General features: G+C 48.8%; 1 long non-coding RNA gene across 1 annotated transcript; it reads right to left on the bottom strand.

Annotated features, from left to right (window-relative positions):
- Positions 1-248: 248 nt before the first annotated feature.
- LOC138427640 (uncharacterized) lies at positions 249-3040 on the bottom strand. The gene is made up of 2 exons (XR_011252100.1): positions 2785-3040; positions 249-420 (listed from the first exon to the last, which is right to left on the bottom strand). It is a non-coding gene; the product is annotated as an uncharacterized lncRNA (long non-coding RNA).
- Between the last annotated feature and the right edge of the window lie 14310 nt (positions 3041-17350).

Below are 17350 nucleotides of genomic sequence, written 5' to 3'. Positions count from 1 at the left end.
GACTCCATTCTTACACAGTTTATTTCTATCCAGTTTTGCCTATTTTAGGTCACTTTCAGGTACTAAAAACAGTTGCGGCATTTAAAAATATTTATTCTGGAGATTATAATTGTTATCCGCATGAAGGCTACTGATACAATCTAATTAAAGATTATCAAACTGAAAAAAAAATTGTCTCTTCTGAAAAAAAAAAAACATTGTCTCCTTTTTAATTTCAGTATTTAAAAACAGTATTTATTGTGCATACATTTTATTTTGGAGTAAAGAAAGAACAAGGGAACTTCCTGAGAATCGAATGTCAGGCTTGAGGAAAGGGAGAAAGCCAGCACTTGCAGGGTGATGCCTGAGGGCGCACTGACGGCTTCACACATACCCCAACGGTGAATACAGGCCCTCCCAAATGAGTCGGTCTGGAAAAGCCTGGAATGACATGTAAAGAATTCTAAACTGTGAGAAACAGTTTTCATAAAATAATAAACACAAAGTGACCCTCTATTTTTCATTAAAGTATAGTTGCGTTAGTTTGGGATATATAACAAAGTAATTCTTTTATATATGTATATATATTCTTTTTCAGGTTTTTTTCCTTGTAGACTGTTACAAACATTGAGCAGGGGTCCCTGTGCTATAATACAGTAGGTCCTTGTTGGTTATCTGCGTTCTATACAGTAGAGCATATCTGTTGATCCCAAACTCCTAATCTATCCCCCCCTCCCCTTTGATAACCTGTGTGTGTGCAGAAGTACAAACAGAAAACTTCACGCCAGAATGTTACAGGCAGCGGCCTCTCCATAGGGTGACAAGGGTTTTACTTTCGTATATTCTCCTTTCAAATGCCTTATTTTCCAGTTATTAGCATAGAGTCCATCTGTAGTTAAAAGAAACACCATTATCCTCTCAGGGAATCCCTACAGCAGGGAGCAGGAGTCCACACGAGCCAGGAGCCTGAGCCTCACGGGGCCGCCGCGGCTGGGCTCCTCCCTGGGGATCTGGACACGTATTTCAGTGCGGTGCCTCCCCCAACATGGAGGTGGGGACAGGCACCTCTCATGCAGGTTCTGGCTTCAGGGTTCATGTCTGGAAGCACTTCCTGCAGCCATGCTTACCCTGAAGTCAGAGCAGCACGGATGGCAAAGGCTACACATCTCGAGGTCAAACCACAGGGTGTGGTACCAACAGCTCTCAACACGCTGCTGACCAACACCTCCCATCCCCACCCCCTCCCCACACACACACATCGTGTCCTGTGTAAACTCGGATGCTCCAGGATTGTACTGAGAATTCTGCCACTGGCCACCATTTCAGTGACACTTCCCAATTTCCACAGGTTTCATAAATCTCCCATGAAGCTTATTTCTGATTCAGTTCAGTTCAGCTCAGTCGCTCAGTCATGTCCGACTCTGCGACACCATGAATCGCAGCACGCCAGGCCTCCCTGTCCATCACCAACTCCCGGAGTTCATTCAGACTCACGTCCATCGAGTCGGTGATGCCATCCAGCCATCTCATCCTCTGTCATCCCCTTTTCCTCCTGCCCCCAATCCCTCCCAGCATCAGAGTCTTTTCAACGAGTCAGCTCTTCGCATGAGGTCATCACTGACTAACCATGCCACAAACATGCCTCTACCAAGTCTTTGCAAAACTAGGTCTGACGGTCTCCTTGGTAGAATCACCCCTGCATCATTCATTCTTCTGCAGTCAGTGGCATTCACAGGGGGCCTGCCTCGTACATGGTGCACATTTGCTTCCAGAATGCGCCAGTCCAGACGAGCAAACCCTGGTTCAAGTGCGAGAAGCTGGACCCTGTCGTTGTCCTCAAAGTGTTTACAGTCTTCAGGAGACAGACAAGCACCATAGCAGGGGAAGATCTGCTCCGAGGAGACAGCCCCCAGGGAACCAAGAATGCCCTTCCCTCAAAGGGGCCCATCTGTCCCCGTCCCTTCAAGCCGCACAGGTTCCCCACGCCCCTCCCCCTAGCCCTGTGAACCTAAATCACAAGGGAACAGAAAGGGCTCGCCCATGAAGAGCTCCCCTTCCCCAGCATCTCCCTGGGTCCCAAACCCGCCTGAGCCCAATCTTCCTGTAGCCTGGTTCTGAAGGGGAGGACAGCTGAGTTTGTGGTAGAGGGGGAGGAAAAGGAAACAGCCTGGCCACTTTCCATACTGATACCAGTAACATCTTTACATCATAGACTTGAAAAAGCCTTGCCAAAATATTCTCCTAAAAAGCACTCACATTTAAAAAGACCACTCCTGGAACTTTGCTACCAAGAGGGAACTTATCCTCCTGAAATCTGCCCCCACCACCACCACTGGAAATCTTATCCTAAAGTAGAATAGGATTAACCTATCCTACCTTAATCCCTCTCATCCCTGCTCAAATCCTCCTGTGACTAAGGCAAAGGCCTCCCACAGTGAATGCAGAAGCTCAAAAAAGGGAGGGCTGCAGCAAGGTGCAGGCTTGGAAAAAAAAGACGTGGGCATCTCGGGAAGAAGTTGCTAGGAAGGCTGAAGAAAGGGCCAGGCGCAGCTGGTGATCTACTACGTGCTTCTTGGGTCATGAAGCTGGCATTGGTCACCCCAGGATCCACCAGGGCAGGACAGGGTGAGTCTGGGAGGTTAAGGGGCTTCCTGAAAGTGAAGGGGAGATGCCCAGAGCGGGTCCCATGGTCTCACTACAGCACAGTAGGGTGAGACCTTAGGAGGCAGGATGGGGCTTCCAGACAACAACCCTGCCCCAGTTTAGGGAAAGCCACCCTGGGCCCCGCCCTCCAGGCGCGAGGACCTTGCTGGGCGCGACCTCAGCAGCAGGACAGAAGCCTCCTGGGCGCCGCCCTGACCTCCATGTTTCTCAGCGAGCAGATGAGCGGGTTCGGGGCGGGGCCACGGAAGTGGAGATCACCGACACCAGCTTGTCCTGGTCCAGCGAGCAGCTGGACGCGGGGCGGAGGTAAGTGCCGAGGACGGCGGGGCAGTGCAGGGCGACGCCGGGAGCTGGCGGGAGCGGGGGGACGGCGCGCTCGGCCCCCGCGAGCGCATGCGCAGGAGCAGCCGTAGGGCGGCGTGACCAGCCAGAAGCTCCCCGCCGCCAGCGGGGTGTCTGCCGGCGGGGGGGGGGGGGGGGCGTGGTTTCCTTCCGCGGGGTCGGGCGCAGGAGCGCTTCACAGAGGGGGGATCGCACAGAAGGGCTCCACCACGTTGCAGCGGCGGAAGGGCAGGCGAGGCAGGAGGCCTGTGTGCGCGCTGGCGTCGCTCAGGCTGACTGGCTACACCACTCCGGCCAAGAGCGCGCGCCCGCGGGCCCAGGGGGCGCCCTAGTGCGGGGGCCGGCAGACGGCCCCGCAGCGGTCCTGGGCCGCGGCCGAGAAGAGCAGCAGCTCGGCCCGCATGGACCACGTGAAGAAGAAGAGCTGGGCCGTGCAGCCCCATAGGAGATGGTCCTGCTGGCCACCAGGCCCACCAGAAGCTCAGGTAGGATCGTGGACGTGCAGAGAATGTCCACCGGCCAGGCTGACCAGGAAGAAGTACATGGGGGTGTGCAGGGCTGGACTGGAGCTGGTGACCACCACAATCAGCAGGTGTCCAGAGAGGGCCACTGTGTACAGAAGCAGGAAGGCGAAAAAGAGCAGCGTTCGCAGCCCAGGTGTCTCTGAGAACCCCAGAATGAAGAAGTCGGTGACCAGCGTCTGGTTCATCACAGCCCTGGAGGGTGCCAGCATGGTCCCTCTGAGACCGCGGGCGCTGTTCTGACTCAGGCTGTAGAGAAAGAGCTTGCACTTGTTCTGAGTGCTCCCTCTTGGAATTGTGTGCATGACCCACCTAGAAAGGATTTTAAAACTTACTTTGGTAATAAAAATGGAGCTTTGCGCTCCTGATAATTGTGGGGTAATTATCAGGATTGTGGGATAATTCTGGGAACATTCAGTGAGAGCGACTGCCCCCTAGGTGGGGAGAAGCTGAAATCCCCACCCCTCTCTGCCAGTGCAGGACTGAGATGGCCACTCACAGAAATCCCCAAGCCCTGGTCAGTGTGCAAGGGTTGTGCTTCCCTAGCCCTCATGGAGCACATGTCGGGGGAGGGGCGTTGGGGTGGCCTTCCAGGGGAACCCTGGGGAGGGGGGTTCTGACCGCTGTCTCCTATTTGAAAATCTGTATTTACAGCCACTCATACGCTCAGACAGCGTCTGGGAACAGAGGAGGAACAGCGAGAAAAATAACCTGCTATTGGAAAGAACCTCTTTCCCAAATCCCCATTCTCCTCCTGGACTCGCTACATCCAGTCAGTACTGACGGAGGTCAACCAAGGGTCCTCACACCACTGTCCAGGGACTTGCGAGTGGTCACTGGGAAGCCAGGGGTCCAGATGGGACTGGACCCTGATTCAACCCCAGATTCTCTGCTGCCAGCCCCTGCACAGCCCACCCCCCCCGCCACCGCCCACCACCAAATCAGAGACAAGCCACCACCAAAATACTTCACCTGAATCAGAAAATCTCCGCTGATAATCCTGAACGGGGGGCACTCAGGCCCATGCATGCCAGCTTCCAAATGGAGACGCCAGTGCAGATGTCCTGGCTCTCTGAGAACCAAGACTGCGTGTGGGCTGAGCTGACTTCAGACTCGCGCTTCTTGAAAGTACTTCACCGCTTAGACCACAGCACTTCAATTAAGAAGGAAGACTGTCTGCATGAAGCTGGCGACCAAGACTGCTTCATGGTGCTGGCTTGGACCTGGGCTCCCGGTGCCCATCCTGTGCCCAACTGCTTTAAAGCCAATGTCTGGAGGTTAGGGTTTTCACTAAATTCTACAGAGACAGGCCCCTGTGAGGAGAGGTCCAAGAATGATACCCATACCGCCAACTGGAGTGTGTTCACTGGTGTCAAAAGCGGTGACTGCTTTTTCAACAAACCATCTCTTATATGAAAGGAGAGAAAAAAAGACAAAGACAGGAAGAGAGAGAGAGGTTTAGAGCGTATTCTGTACACATTATTAATTCTCCTTTTTACTGAACTTTCTCAAATACGACGGCCAAAGTGGTCTCACGACTCTTAGTCACAGGAAAATATAATCATCCACCCAAATCAGAACACTGGTTTTCATCTATATGAGCATCATGATACAATACACATTCAATTATAGTCTGTGCTCACAAAAGACAGAAAACATCTTTCTGGTATTCTCTCAAGAAGCTTCTTCTCCATCCTAAGGAAGAAACTTTGAAGAATTCTCAGGAATCATTAGGAGATAGAAACGGTTAAAAGGAAAAAAACGCAGCGGAGCTACCTGGTGCAGAGAGTGGAGTCCGTCAGAAATGTGTGAGAAGCATTCTCTGCATGCCTAGAGAAGCCCTAGATTGCCTAATGTCGGCGCAGACGTGACTCACAGTTCATGCTCAAGGGCCCTGAGGGGCCAAGTAGCACAGACTCTGCTCTCATTCACTAGGCGGAACCTACCGTGGGTTCAGGACTCTCTGGAGAAGTTGACCAGCACCTTGGAGACAGATCCAATCGCCAACAAGTAAGAACTGAGGTCATCCTTGGAAGCTACTGGAACATGGACTGGCACTCAGAAGTGTCCATCCAGGGACGGTTGGCAGCAGCAGCAGCATGGACAGAGCTGGCATGTCAGACAGTGAAGTTGTGGTACCACCCACTCAGTCACCAGTCTGGCCCATCATTTCTGCTGAGGGTGGACACTGACCTCCCATCCCAAGGAAGCACAGAGAAGTCGTGGCTAACCCCTATCAGCTGGCCATCGGCCCAGGGCTCTCACTGGCCGTCTCCAGATTTCAGCATCTCCGAGCGCTAAGGGCCGTGTGCCACTGCGACCTTGCCCTCAGTGTCTGCTCTTTCACTGCTGCCTCCCTCACACCACCAGCAAGCACGGATCTCACCCAGTCATGGCTACAGCTCCTCTTAACAGTTACTTGCCGTGAGGGGGAAAGGGAAGACGCCCTGCCCTGGGCAAACGACACACCGTGGCTAGTGCTGACCAGTGGCTGCAGGCTTCCCTGCTCCTACAAAGCATTAATTGTCCCCACTGGGGACATCAGTCCCCGAGGACATTAAATATGGAATCACTGGTGACTGCTCAGCAGGTCTTCTTAGACCCATCCTGCTGATCTTGCCTGGGTAGCTTCAATTCCTAGTTTTGATCTAATCAAGGATATACTCACTCACCCTGACTCAGCACGGGGGTTTTATGTCTCCATTCTCCATCCGGTGTTTTCAGAAAAGGGGTCAGCTTCTAACTCAGGGTAGGGGTAGGGGTAGGGTTAGGGTTAGGGTAGGGGTAGGGTAGGGGTAGAGGTAGGGGTAGGGTAGAGAGTCAGCATGCTACCTTCGTTGTTATTCAGTCCCTCAGTCGTGACTGGCTCTTTGTGACCCCAATGACTGCACCACGCCCGGCTTCCCTGTCTATCACCATCTCCCGGAGCTTGCTCAAACTCCACTGAGTCAGTGATGCCATCCACCCATCTCATCCTCTGTCGTCCCCTTCTCCCCCTGCCTTCAATCTTTCCCAGCATCAGGGTCTTTTCAAATGACTCAGGTCTTCACATCAGGTGGCCAAAGTACTTGAGCTTCAGCTTCAGCATCAGTCCTTCCAATGATATTTGGGGTTGATTTCCTTTACGATGGACTGTTTGGATCTTTTTGCAGTCCAAGAGACTCTCCAACATCTTCTCCAGTACCACAGTTTAAAAGCATCAATTCTTCAGTGCTCAGCCTTCTTTATGGTCCAACTCTCACATCTGTACGTGACTACTGGAAAAACCGTAGCTTGAATAGACAGACCTTTGTTGGCAAAGTGATGTTTCTGCCCTTAATTTGCTGTCTAGGTTTGTCATAGCTTTTCTTCCAAAGAGCAAGTGTGTTTTAACTTCATGGCTGCAGTCACCATCTGCAGTGATTTTGGAGCCCAAGAAAATAAAGTCCTTCAGTTTCCATTGTTTCCCCATCTACTTGCCATGAAGGGATGGGACCAGGTGCCATGATCTTTGTTTTTTGAATGCTGTGCTTTAAGCCAACTTTTTCACTCTCCTCTTTCACCTTCTTCAGGGGGCTCTTTAGTTCCTCTTTGCTTTCTGCTATAAGGGTGGTGTCATCTGCATATCTGAGGTTACTGATATTTCTCCTGGCAATCTTGATTCCAGCTTGTGCTTCAACTAGCCTAGCATTTTGCATGACATACTCTGCATATAAGTTAAATAAGCAGGGTGACAACATACAGCCTTGACGTACTTCTTTCCCAATTTTGAACCAGTTCATTGTTCCATGTTCAATTCTAACTGTTGCTTCTTGACCTGCATATAGATTTCTCAGGAGGCAGGTAAGGTGGTTTGGTATTCCCATCTGTTTAAGAATTTTCCACAGTTTGTTGTGATCCACACAGTCAGAGGTTTTAACATAGTCAATGAAGCAGATCTTTTCCTGGAATTATCTTGCTTTTTCTATGATCCAGTGGATGTTGGCTATTTGATCTCTGGTTCCTATGCCTTTTCTTGTATAGGAAGCTTGTATTCTGGAAGTTCTCAGTTCACGTACTGTTGAAGCCTAGCTTTGAGGATTTTGAGCATTATTTTGTTAGCATGTAAAGTGAGTGCAGTTACATGGTAGTTTGAACAGTCTTTGGCGTTAGAATGGAAACTGACCTTTTCCAGTCTTGTGGCCACTGCTGAGGACTACCTTTACTTATGTACGACTGATAAGTAAAAGCATATGCTTTGTACAACATGGGTTTTAGGGTGTGCGACATGCTTCGGCATGTGTGAGCTGTGAAACGATTGCCACAGTAAAAGTGAATGACACATTCATAGCCTCACAGGGTTGTTTTTAAGGATGCTCAATTGCTTACTCTCTCCCTAGGTACTGAGTACACAGCATGGCGTCACCAGCTCTCGACCCCACGCGTGTGTCCCATCCTGAGGGCTTGCTTGTCTCGTAGCTGAGTCTGCCCTGTGTGGCCCCACGTCCCTTCTCCCAGGCTCCCGGGCTCCGAGCAGCACCAGTCCACCCTGTCCCCGGGCGGCCCTTTCCCCGGCTCCACAGTACACGCCGCGCTGTGCAGCGCTCGCCATTTCCCACCATGCCCCACTGGGCACGGTGTCCTCCAGGTCCATCCACATTGCCACAAATGGCAGGACGATACTTGTAACTGTTTGATGGAGTGTTTAGTATTTTCCATGTGTAAGCGCATGCCATCTGCAAATACAGAGGGTTTTACTTTTTCCTTTCTGGTTTGGGTACTTCTTTTTGTTGCCTCTTTGCCCTGCCTGGGACTTCCAGTACTGTGGAGAATAAAGTGGTGAGAGTGGGCATCCTTGTCCCACCCCTCATCTAGAGGAAAACTTTCCATTTACTGTGAAGGATGTTAGCTGTGGGACTGTCGCATGTGGCCTTCATTGCGCTCAGCCACCTTCTTTCTATACCTGACGCTTGACAGGTTTTATCCTGAAGGATGTTTCATTTTGTCAAATATTTTCTCAACATCTATGAAATGATCATACGGTTTTTATCCTTTATTCTATCCACATGGTGAGTCATATTGACTGACTCACACACGTTGGATGATCCTTGCATCACAGGGATAAACCACTGACCATACCTCTTAAGGTGCTGTTGAGTTGGTTCCTAACATTTCGCTGACTTCTGCATCTATGTTCATCAAGGATATTTGCCTGGAATTCTTTTCTCATAGTGTTTTTGTCTGACTTTGGTAACAGAGTAGTGCTGGCCTGGTAAAATGAGTTTACAAGTGTTTCCTTCTCTTCATATTTTTATTAGAGTTTGAAAGTGAGAGGGTTAACAGGTAGGAAGGCCAGAGGTCCCCAAGGGACAGGAGGAAATTAAGCAAGTGGCAGACATTCTTTTCTCAAACCTTAGGCTGATGATGGCTCAACAAACCAGTATTCATGTAAATTGTTTTACGGCCAGAGATGACACCCCTTGTGCCATCCTTTCTCAAAAATGTGTATTGTGGGAGAGGGCCTGGTGAAACTCCCTCCGCCTTGAGCTGTTTCCCTTATTTGATTAGCGGCCATCTAACATACATAAAGGGCCTTGCTAAAAACTAGCAGGGGGGACTCTGTCTGTCCCTTTCTGATGTCTGTGTCAGACGCTTCTCTACCTCTTTTTATACTTTAATAAAACTTTGCTACACAAAAGCTCTGAGTGATCAAGCCTCATCTCTGGCCCCAGATCCAGAGGCCATGAATCCTGGTGGTGTTCACGGCTCACAGAAGCACCCTTTCCAAAGGACTGGTGTTGGTCCTTAAACATTTTGTAGAATTCACCCATGAAATCATTTGGTCCTGGGCTTTTCTTTGTTAGGAGGTTTTTCTACTATTAATTATTACTGCATTAATCTTACTAGTTTTGTTCAGACTATGTATTTCTGATCAGTCTTGATGGGTGATTAGTTTATAGAAATTTATTCATTTCTTCTACGTGATCCAGTGGGGGGGGGGGTATAATTGTTTACAGTATTTCCATATGACTAGCATAGTCTTTCCTACGACTGGCTGATCTGAGGGCTCTCTCCTCATCCTGTTCATTGTTTCCTGTGCTGTGCAAAAGCTTTTAAGCTTAACTAGGTTCCATTTGTGTGTTTTTATTTTCATTGCTCTAGGAGGTGGGTCAAAGAAAGATTTTTATGTCAGAGAGTGTTCTGCCTGTTTTCCTCTAAGAGTTTTATAGTTTCTGGCCTTAAATTTATGTCTTTAATCCATTTTGAGTTTATTTCTGTGCATGGTGTTAGGGAGTGTTCTAATTCCATTCTTTTACTGTAGCTGTCCTGTTTTCCTAGCACCACTTATTGAAGAGGCTGTCTTTTCTCCATTGTATATTCTTGCTTCCTTTGTTGTGGATTAATTGACCAGAGGTGTGTGGGTTTATCTCTGGACACTCTATCCTGTTCCAGTGATATATAGTTCTGGTTTGATGACTGTAGCTTTTTAGAATAGTCTGAAGTAAAGGAGTCTGATTCTTCCAGCTCCATTTTTCTTTCTCAAGATTGCTTTGACCATTCAGGATCTTCTGTATTTACATGCAAATTGTAAAAATTTTTTGATCTAATTCTGTGAAAGACTACTATTGCACTGACTCTGTTGCTTGCTTTGGGTAGTATAATCATTTTGGTAATACTGATTTTTCCAAACCAAGAACTCTTCCTGTCATCTTTGATTTCTTTCATCGGTATCTTACAGTTTTCTGAGTACAGGTTTTTTACCTCCTTGGGTAGGTTTATTCCTAGGTATTTTATATATTTTGATGTGATAGTAAATGGAATTCTTTCCCTAATTTCTCTTTCTGTTCTTTTTCTGTTGGTGTATAGGAATGCAAGAGATTTCTGTGAATTGATTTTGTACCTGCAACCTGATCAAATTCACTTATAAGCTCTAGTACTTTTCTGGTAGCATTTTTAGGGTTTTCTATCTACGGTATCACATAATCTACAAACAGCGACAGTTTTTACTTCTTCCTTTCCAACTTGTATTCCTTTATTTTTTTATTCTCTGATTGCCATGGCTAGGACTTCGAAAACTATGTCGAATGCAAGTGGTGGGAGCGGGCATCCTTGCTTTGCTTTTGACCTTTGAGGAAATGTTTCACGGTGCTCACTGTTGGAAACCCCGTTGCTTTGGGGTCAGTTCCTGGATTTTTTTTCTTCCTTTTGTGGCGTCACGTTTGCTCAATTGTTCATGTTCTGTTTAGCCTTGAATCGCTCTCTGTGCTTTCAAAGGAGCAAACACCTCTTCCAGTCTTTAAGAACTAATTTTGACAGTTCAAAAACTTCTTTTAGGCCCCTGGGCTGATGGCACTGTTTGTGGGAACTCAGCTGAGTGGGCTGGAGCCCAGTCAAATGTTTACTAGTGAGTCCACAGTAGGGTTTGCAGTTGGAAGTCCCATTAACAGGGTCTGTCTCCTAGGTGGGTGTGAATCCTGTCTGGTCTGAGTTGCTGGCACTGTCTCTAGGGTCTTGTTCAGTAGAGCTGACACTAGACCAAGATCTGTTCAGGGTCTGCAGAGAGTGCCAGATTCACAGATGTGTGTGGCTTCAGCAGGTCACTTGGGCAGGTGAGATTCCCCCAGATGCAGCTGGAAGGAGGTCATGCTGAGTCGCAGGGCTGCTTTCAGGAAGCACAGCCAGCGCTGGGTTTGAGGCGGGCTCAAGGCACCAAGAAGGGTGTCTTCTGCCAGGTTCCTGTGGAGTCAGGGCTCCATCTACTGTAGCCTGAGTGGAGCCAGGTCCTAGGGCTGCTTCAGGGCCCACAGTTGGACTGGAATCAGCAGACCTGCCTCTGGGAGCACAAGAGGGCATGGCTCCACGCGGGTCACTGGGCAAGCTGGAGCACACTCACAGCTGGGAGGAGTCCAGCCAACCTACAGGACCATGTCAGGACCCACAGACATACCACGACTAAAGGGTTTGCCTCAGGGGTGCGGACGCTCACTTCCCCCAGTGTGGACCCAGGTTTCTTGGCTCTCCCACATCCCTCGGGAGGAACTCTGCAGCCTCTCCCCTCCCCGCTGCCCTCCCCCGTGTTTGCTCTGCATTGTCTTCGCTTCCTCACTCCTCCTGATCATCCGAGCCAGACCCCCTTGACTCGTAACAAAGTTTATTCCAGCAGGGGGTCCAAACATCCATGCACTCATTAGAAATTTGTAGATCAGAGTCTGGCACCAAACCCCAGCTTAGCCGCAGGGATGCAGTGACGGCCTAGCCACGTCCATGCCCTTCCTAAGGGTTTACACACCACACACATGGCAGGTGTGAAGTGGGGACGCCTAGACACAGCAGCAGCCCTGCCTTGTCCTCTCTGTGCACCTGGCTCCTGAACGCTTCCCACCTAACTGGACCTCCACTTCCCTCTGAGGCTACACTTCAGCTCCTGAGGCCACACGGCTGCACAGGAGAACAGGAAATCTTGCATATTTTCCTTCCGGCCCCACCGCAAGGGAGCAGTGACTGGTCAGGGGGCAGAAGGAAACCCCACTGCCCTTACTTTTGCCGATTTTATGCTTCAGAGCTTCCTATGGGATCAGGCTGAAACTTCACCCGAAATCAGCCACATTCACGCTTCGCTGCTTCTCCTTCCCTACATGGTTTCCCTGGAGAATCTGCTTAATAAACCTCTTGCACAAGGTGCTACCTCTTGGTCTGGTCTAGGAAGCCCGCCCAAGGCAGTCAGCCAATGGCTGCTAATGGCTGACAATAGGTGTTTGGGTTGAGACGCTGCTCACACTGCAGTTGAATAGTAACGCCAGTGGAAGTGTGTGTCGTGGGCAGCGGAGGCCTCTGGATAGTGAGCCTTGGGGCCACCTTGCCCCACTGCAGGGGGAGCAGCACCAGCTCGCCAAGGAGCCCGATGGGCTCAGCGCCTCCGAAGGCCTTCACAAGCGCCCTGCTTGATGCTCCCCATTCCACCCTCCATGGGGGGTCCCATGAATGTGATGCAGGTGATCTTCAGTCCTGCTTCCAGAGAACGTTCCGTCATCGTCGCCACCGTTCTCATGCCACTGTCTCCCCTCCATGTCTACTGAAGACTCCAAGGACAGGTCTCCTTTCAAAGGGCTGGGGGAGAAACACCTGAGTATGTGGTTCAGGGTTTTGTACTCTGCACTTTGCTCCTTAGACTTCTTCAGTTCACTTCAGTTCAGTCACTCAGTTGTGTCCAACTCTTTGCAACCCCGTGGACTGCAGCATGCCAGGCCTCCCTGCTAAGTCATTTCAGTCGTGTCCGACTCTGTGTGACCCCATAGATGGCAGCCCACCAGGCTCCCCTGTCCCTGGAATTCTCCAGGCAAGAACACTGGAGTGGGTTGCCATTTCCTTCTCCAGTGCAGGAAAGTGGAAAGTGAAAGTGAAGTCGTTCAGTCATGCCCGACCCTCCGCGACTCCATGGACTGCAGCCTTCCAGGCTCCTCCATCCATGGGGTTTTCCAGGCAAGAGGACTGGGGTGGGGTGCCATCGCCTTCTCCGGCCAGGCCTCCCTGTCCATCACCAACTCTCTTGGTGTTTACTCAAACTCATGTCCATTGAGTCAGTGATGCCATCCAACCATCTCATCCTCTCTCGTCCCCTTCTCCTCCCACCTTCAATCCTTCCCAGCATCAAGGTCATTTCAATGAGTCAGTTCTTCACATCAGGTGGCCAAAGTATTGGGGTTTCAGCTTCAGCATCAGTCCTTCCAATGAATATTCAGGACTGATTTCCCTTAGGATGGACTGGTTGGATCTTCTTGCAGTCCAAGAGACTCTCAAGAGTCTTCTCCAACACTAAAGTTCAAAAGTATCAATTCTTTGGCACTCAGCTTTCTTTATAGTCCAACTCTCACATCCATACATGACTACTGGAAAAACCATAGCTTTGACTAGGCAGACCTTTGTTGGCAAAGTAATGTTTGTGCTTTTTAATGAGCTGTCTAGGTTGGTCATAACTTTTCTTCCAAGGAGCAAGCATCTTTTAGTTTCATGGCTACAGTCACCATCTGAAGTGATTTTGGAGCCCCAAAATAAAGTCTGTCACTGTTTCCACTGTTTCCCCATCTATTTGCCATGAAGTGATGGGACCGGATGCCATGATCTTTGTTTTCTGAATGTTGAGTTTTAAGCCAAGTTTTTAACTCTCTTCTTTCACTTTCATCACGAGGCTCTTTAGTTCTTTTTCACTTTCTGCCATAAGGGTGGTGTCTGCATATCTGTGGTTATTGATATTTCTCCTGGCAAGCTTGATTCCAGTTTGTGCTTCATCCAGTCCAGCGTTTCTCATGATGTACTCTGCATAGAAGTTAAATAAGCAGGGTGACAATATACAGCCTTGATGCACTCCTTTTCTGATTTGGAACCAGTCTGCTGTTCCATGTCCAGTTCTAACTGTTGTTTCTTGACCTGCATACAGGTTTCTCAGGAGGCAGGTCAGCTGGTCTGGTGTTCCCATGTCAGTGCCATTTGTTATAGGCAAGATTGCCAGTGGGGTCCTAAACACCCCACAGCTGTGTGGCCCAGTTCTAAATTTCACAATATGTCAGTTCTGGTCTGAAGTCCAGCATCACAGTTCTCCAGAAGAACATGGACATACCATTCACTCAAGAATATTTACTGAATACCTACTATGTGTCAGGAATTCAGTGTTATACTCAGCTTGAATAAAGCAGATACAAACTTCACAAACATACAGTCTACAATATAGCAAGTAAGATAGTCTTACATTCAACTGACATTTATTAGAAATAAAAAATTTAATGGAAATAAAAAACTAAACAGATAAAATCCATTACCCACAGAACTTATGTTCTAGTAAAATATACAGAAAAACAAATAATTTCAAAACATGAACTGATACAGTGTGAACAGGTGGGGGGGGCTCCCAGGTCAGAAGACGAAGAAGGGCTGCGGGTTCCAGGTCGCCTGGGACCCGAGCCAGGTGAGGAGGCAGGTCAGCAGGGAGCGGGAGTGTGTCTACCGCAAAGAGCAGGCTGATGCAACGGGGCCAGTGGGGAGGGGCCAGTGGGGAGCGGGATTAGAGGAGGGTGCAGCTGAATCACATGGGACCCTGGAGATTCAGGGAGTCTGCCTTTTATTCAGAGTGTGGTGAGAAGCAATTACAGTGTCTGTATTTTGGATGAAGACCTGGAGAAGGGCAAAAGAGTGCTGGGCAACAAGTTTCTGATCTCTAATCTCATTCTTTACATTCCAGGTCATGCCTCCCTCTTCCCCACTCTTCCCGGGGTCCAGCAGTGACTGGACTAAACTTGTACGTGGATTTCAAGATCTTTCAACATCCCGTGGAATCCTCAAAGTGGGCAAAAGATGACAGTGGGTGGGCAGAGATGACCGTGACTCCATACTAACCGGAATCCCTCTTCATGGCTGTACTTCCAGTCAGATTCACCAGGGGAATCTGGGCAGTCAGAGAGCAGAGTGGAGTTTAGAGCTCACCCACTTCTTTCCCATAGCAGCCCCAGGAGCACACCTTAAGCTCCAGAATGTCAGTGGGGCTCTTGGGCCGCAGACCCCCTAAACGCACTGCCATTGCTGACGGCACCGAGTCGGGCGGTGTTTCCCTGGTCTGTGACGTCAGTCTATAAACACGGGGCCGGACATGTGCACAGCGTGTCCTTGCCACACGACTCTTTGGGAGCTTCACAAAGTGCTCACACTGCCTCTCCAACAGCTGAACAAATAACGCATCGCTTTTTTCTAAAGGCTTTGCCCACAACCCTCTCCTTTTGTCGGACATTCTTCACTTTGCCTGAAGGAAGTCAGTCTATGCATTTCTTTTGCATTTTGTGACAGTACTAACATGGGAGAGGGAGGAAGATGACCCTCCAGAGGCTGTTTCACAGTCCAGCCGAGGCTCTTAGTAATCTGGCCTAACCTTCTCAGTCTCTCCTCATCAGCATCTCACACACAAAAACATAAGCGAATCACTGGGTTCTGGTCACCAAATCCCTGCTGCTGCTGCTGCTGCTGCTACTAAGTCGCTTCAGTCGTGTCCGACTCTGCACGACCCCATAGACCACCAGGCTCCCCCGTCCCTGGGATTCTCCAGGCAGGAACACTGGAGTGGGTTGCCATTTCTTTCTCCAATGCATGAAAGTAAAAAGTGAAAGTGAAGTCGCTCAGTCGTGTCCGACTCTTCACGACCCCATGGACTTCAGCCCACCAGGCTCCTCTGTCTATGGGATTTTCCAGGCAAGAGTACTGGAGTGGGGTGCCATTGCCTTCTCCGCACAAAATCCATGTCATCCCAAATAATCCCCAACATTCCTTACAACCTTAAGAATAAGAAAACCCCACAAACTTCTGTTAGGACCTATTTTCTTTACTCACAGTGTGATTTTTTTTTTCCTTGATCTACACTTTCAGTTCAGTTCAGTTTCTCAGTCATGTCTGAATCTTTGCGACCCCATGGACTGTAACATGCCAGGCTTCCCTGTCCATCACCAACTCCCGGAGCTTGCTCAAACTCATGTTCATTGAATCAGTGATGCCATCTAACCATCTCATCCTCTCTCGTCCCCTTCTCCTCCCACCTTCAATCTTTCCCAGCATCAGGGTCTTTTCAAATGAGTCAGTTCTTCACATCAGGTGGCAAAAGTATTGGAGCTTCAGCATCAGTCCTTCCAATGAATATTCAGGACTGATTTCCTTTAGGATGGACTGGTTGGATCTCCTTGCAGTCCAAGGGACTCTCAAGAGTCTTCTCCAACACCACAGTTCAAAAGCATCAATTCTTCAGTGCTCAGCTTTCTTTACAGTCCAACTCTCCCATCCATACATGACCACAGAAAAACCATAGCTTTGAATTGATGGACCTTTGTCAGCAAAGTAATGTCTCTGCTTTTTAATATGATGTCTAGGTTTGTCATAGCTTTTCTTTGAAGGAGCAAACATCTTTTAATTTCATGGCTGCAGTCACAACCTGAAGTGATTTTGGAGCTCAAAAATAAAGTCTCACTGTTTCCATTGTTTCCCCATCTATTTGCTATGAAGGGATGGGACCGGATGCCATGATCTTAGTTTTTTGAATGTTGAGCTTTAAGCCAAGTTTTTCACTCTCCTCTTTCACTTTCATCAAGAGGCTCTTTAGTTCCTCTTCACTTTCTGCCATAAGGGTGGTGTCATCTGCATATCTCAGGTTATTGATATTTCTCCCAGAAACCTTGATTCCAGCTTGTGCTTCCTTCAGTCCAGCATTTTGCATGATGCACTTGGCATATTATAACGTAAATAAGCAGGGTGACAATATACAGCCCTGATGTACTCCTTTCCTGATTTGGAACCAGTCTGTTGTTCCATGTCCAGTTCTAACTGTTGCTTCTTGACCTGCATACAGATTTCTCAGGAGGCAGGTAAGGTGGTCTGGTATTCCCATCTCTTGAAGAATTTTCCAGTTTCTTGTGATCCACACAGTCAAAGACTTTGGCGTAGTCAGTAAAACAGAAGTAGATTTTTTCTGGAACTCTCTTGCTTTTTCCATGATCCAGTGGATGCTGGCAATTTGATCTCTGGTTCCTCTGCCTTTTCTAAATCCAGCTTGAACATCTGAAAGTTCATGGTTCACATACTGTTGAAGCCTGACTTGGAGAATTTTGAGCATTACTTTACTAGCGTGTGAGATGATTGCAATTGTGTGGTAGTTTGAGCATTCTTTGGCATTGCCTTTCTTTGGAATTGGAATGAAAACTGACCTTTTCCAGTCCTGTGGCCACTGTTGAGTTTTCCAAATTTGCTGGCATGTTGAGTGCAGCACTTTCACAGAATCAAATTTCAGGACTTGAAACAGCTCAGCTGGAATTTCGTCACCTCCACTACCTTTGTTCATAGTGATGCTTCCTAAGGCCCAC

This window comes from Ovis canadensis, chromosome 22 (genome assembly GCF_042477335.2).
Source record: "Ovis canadensis isolate MfBH-ARS-UI-01 breed Bighorn chromosome 22, ARS-UI_OviCan_v2, whole genome shotgun sequence".
In the NCBI taxonomy this organism is placed as follows: domain Eukaryota; kingdom Metazoa; phylum Chordata; class Mammalia; order Artiodactyla; family Bovidae; genus Ovis; species Ovis canadensis.
Note: the sequence above shows the minus strand (reverse complement) of the source record. Positions and strands in the feature narration are given on the sequence as shown.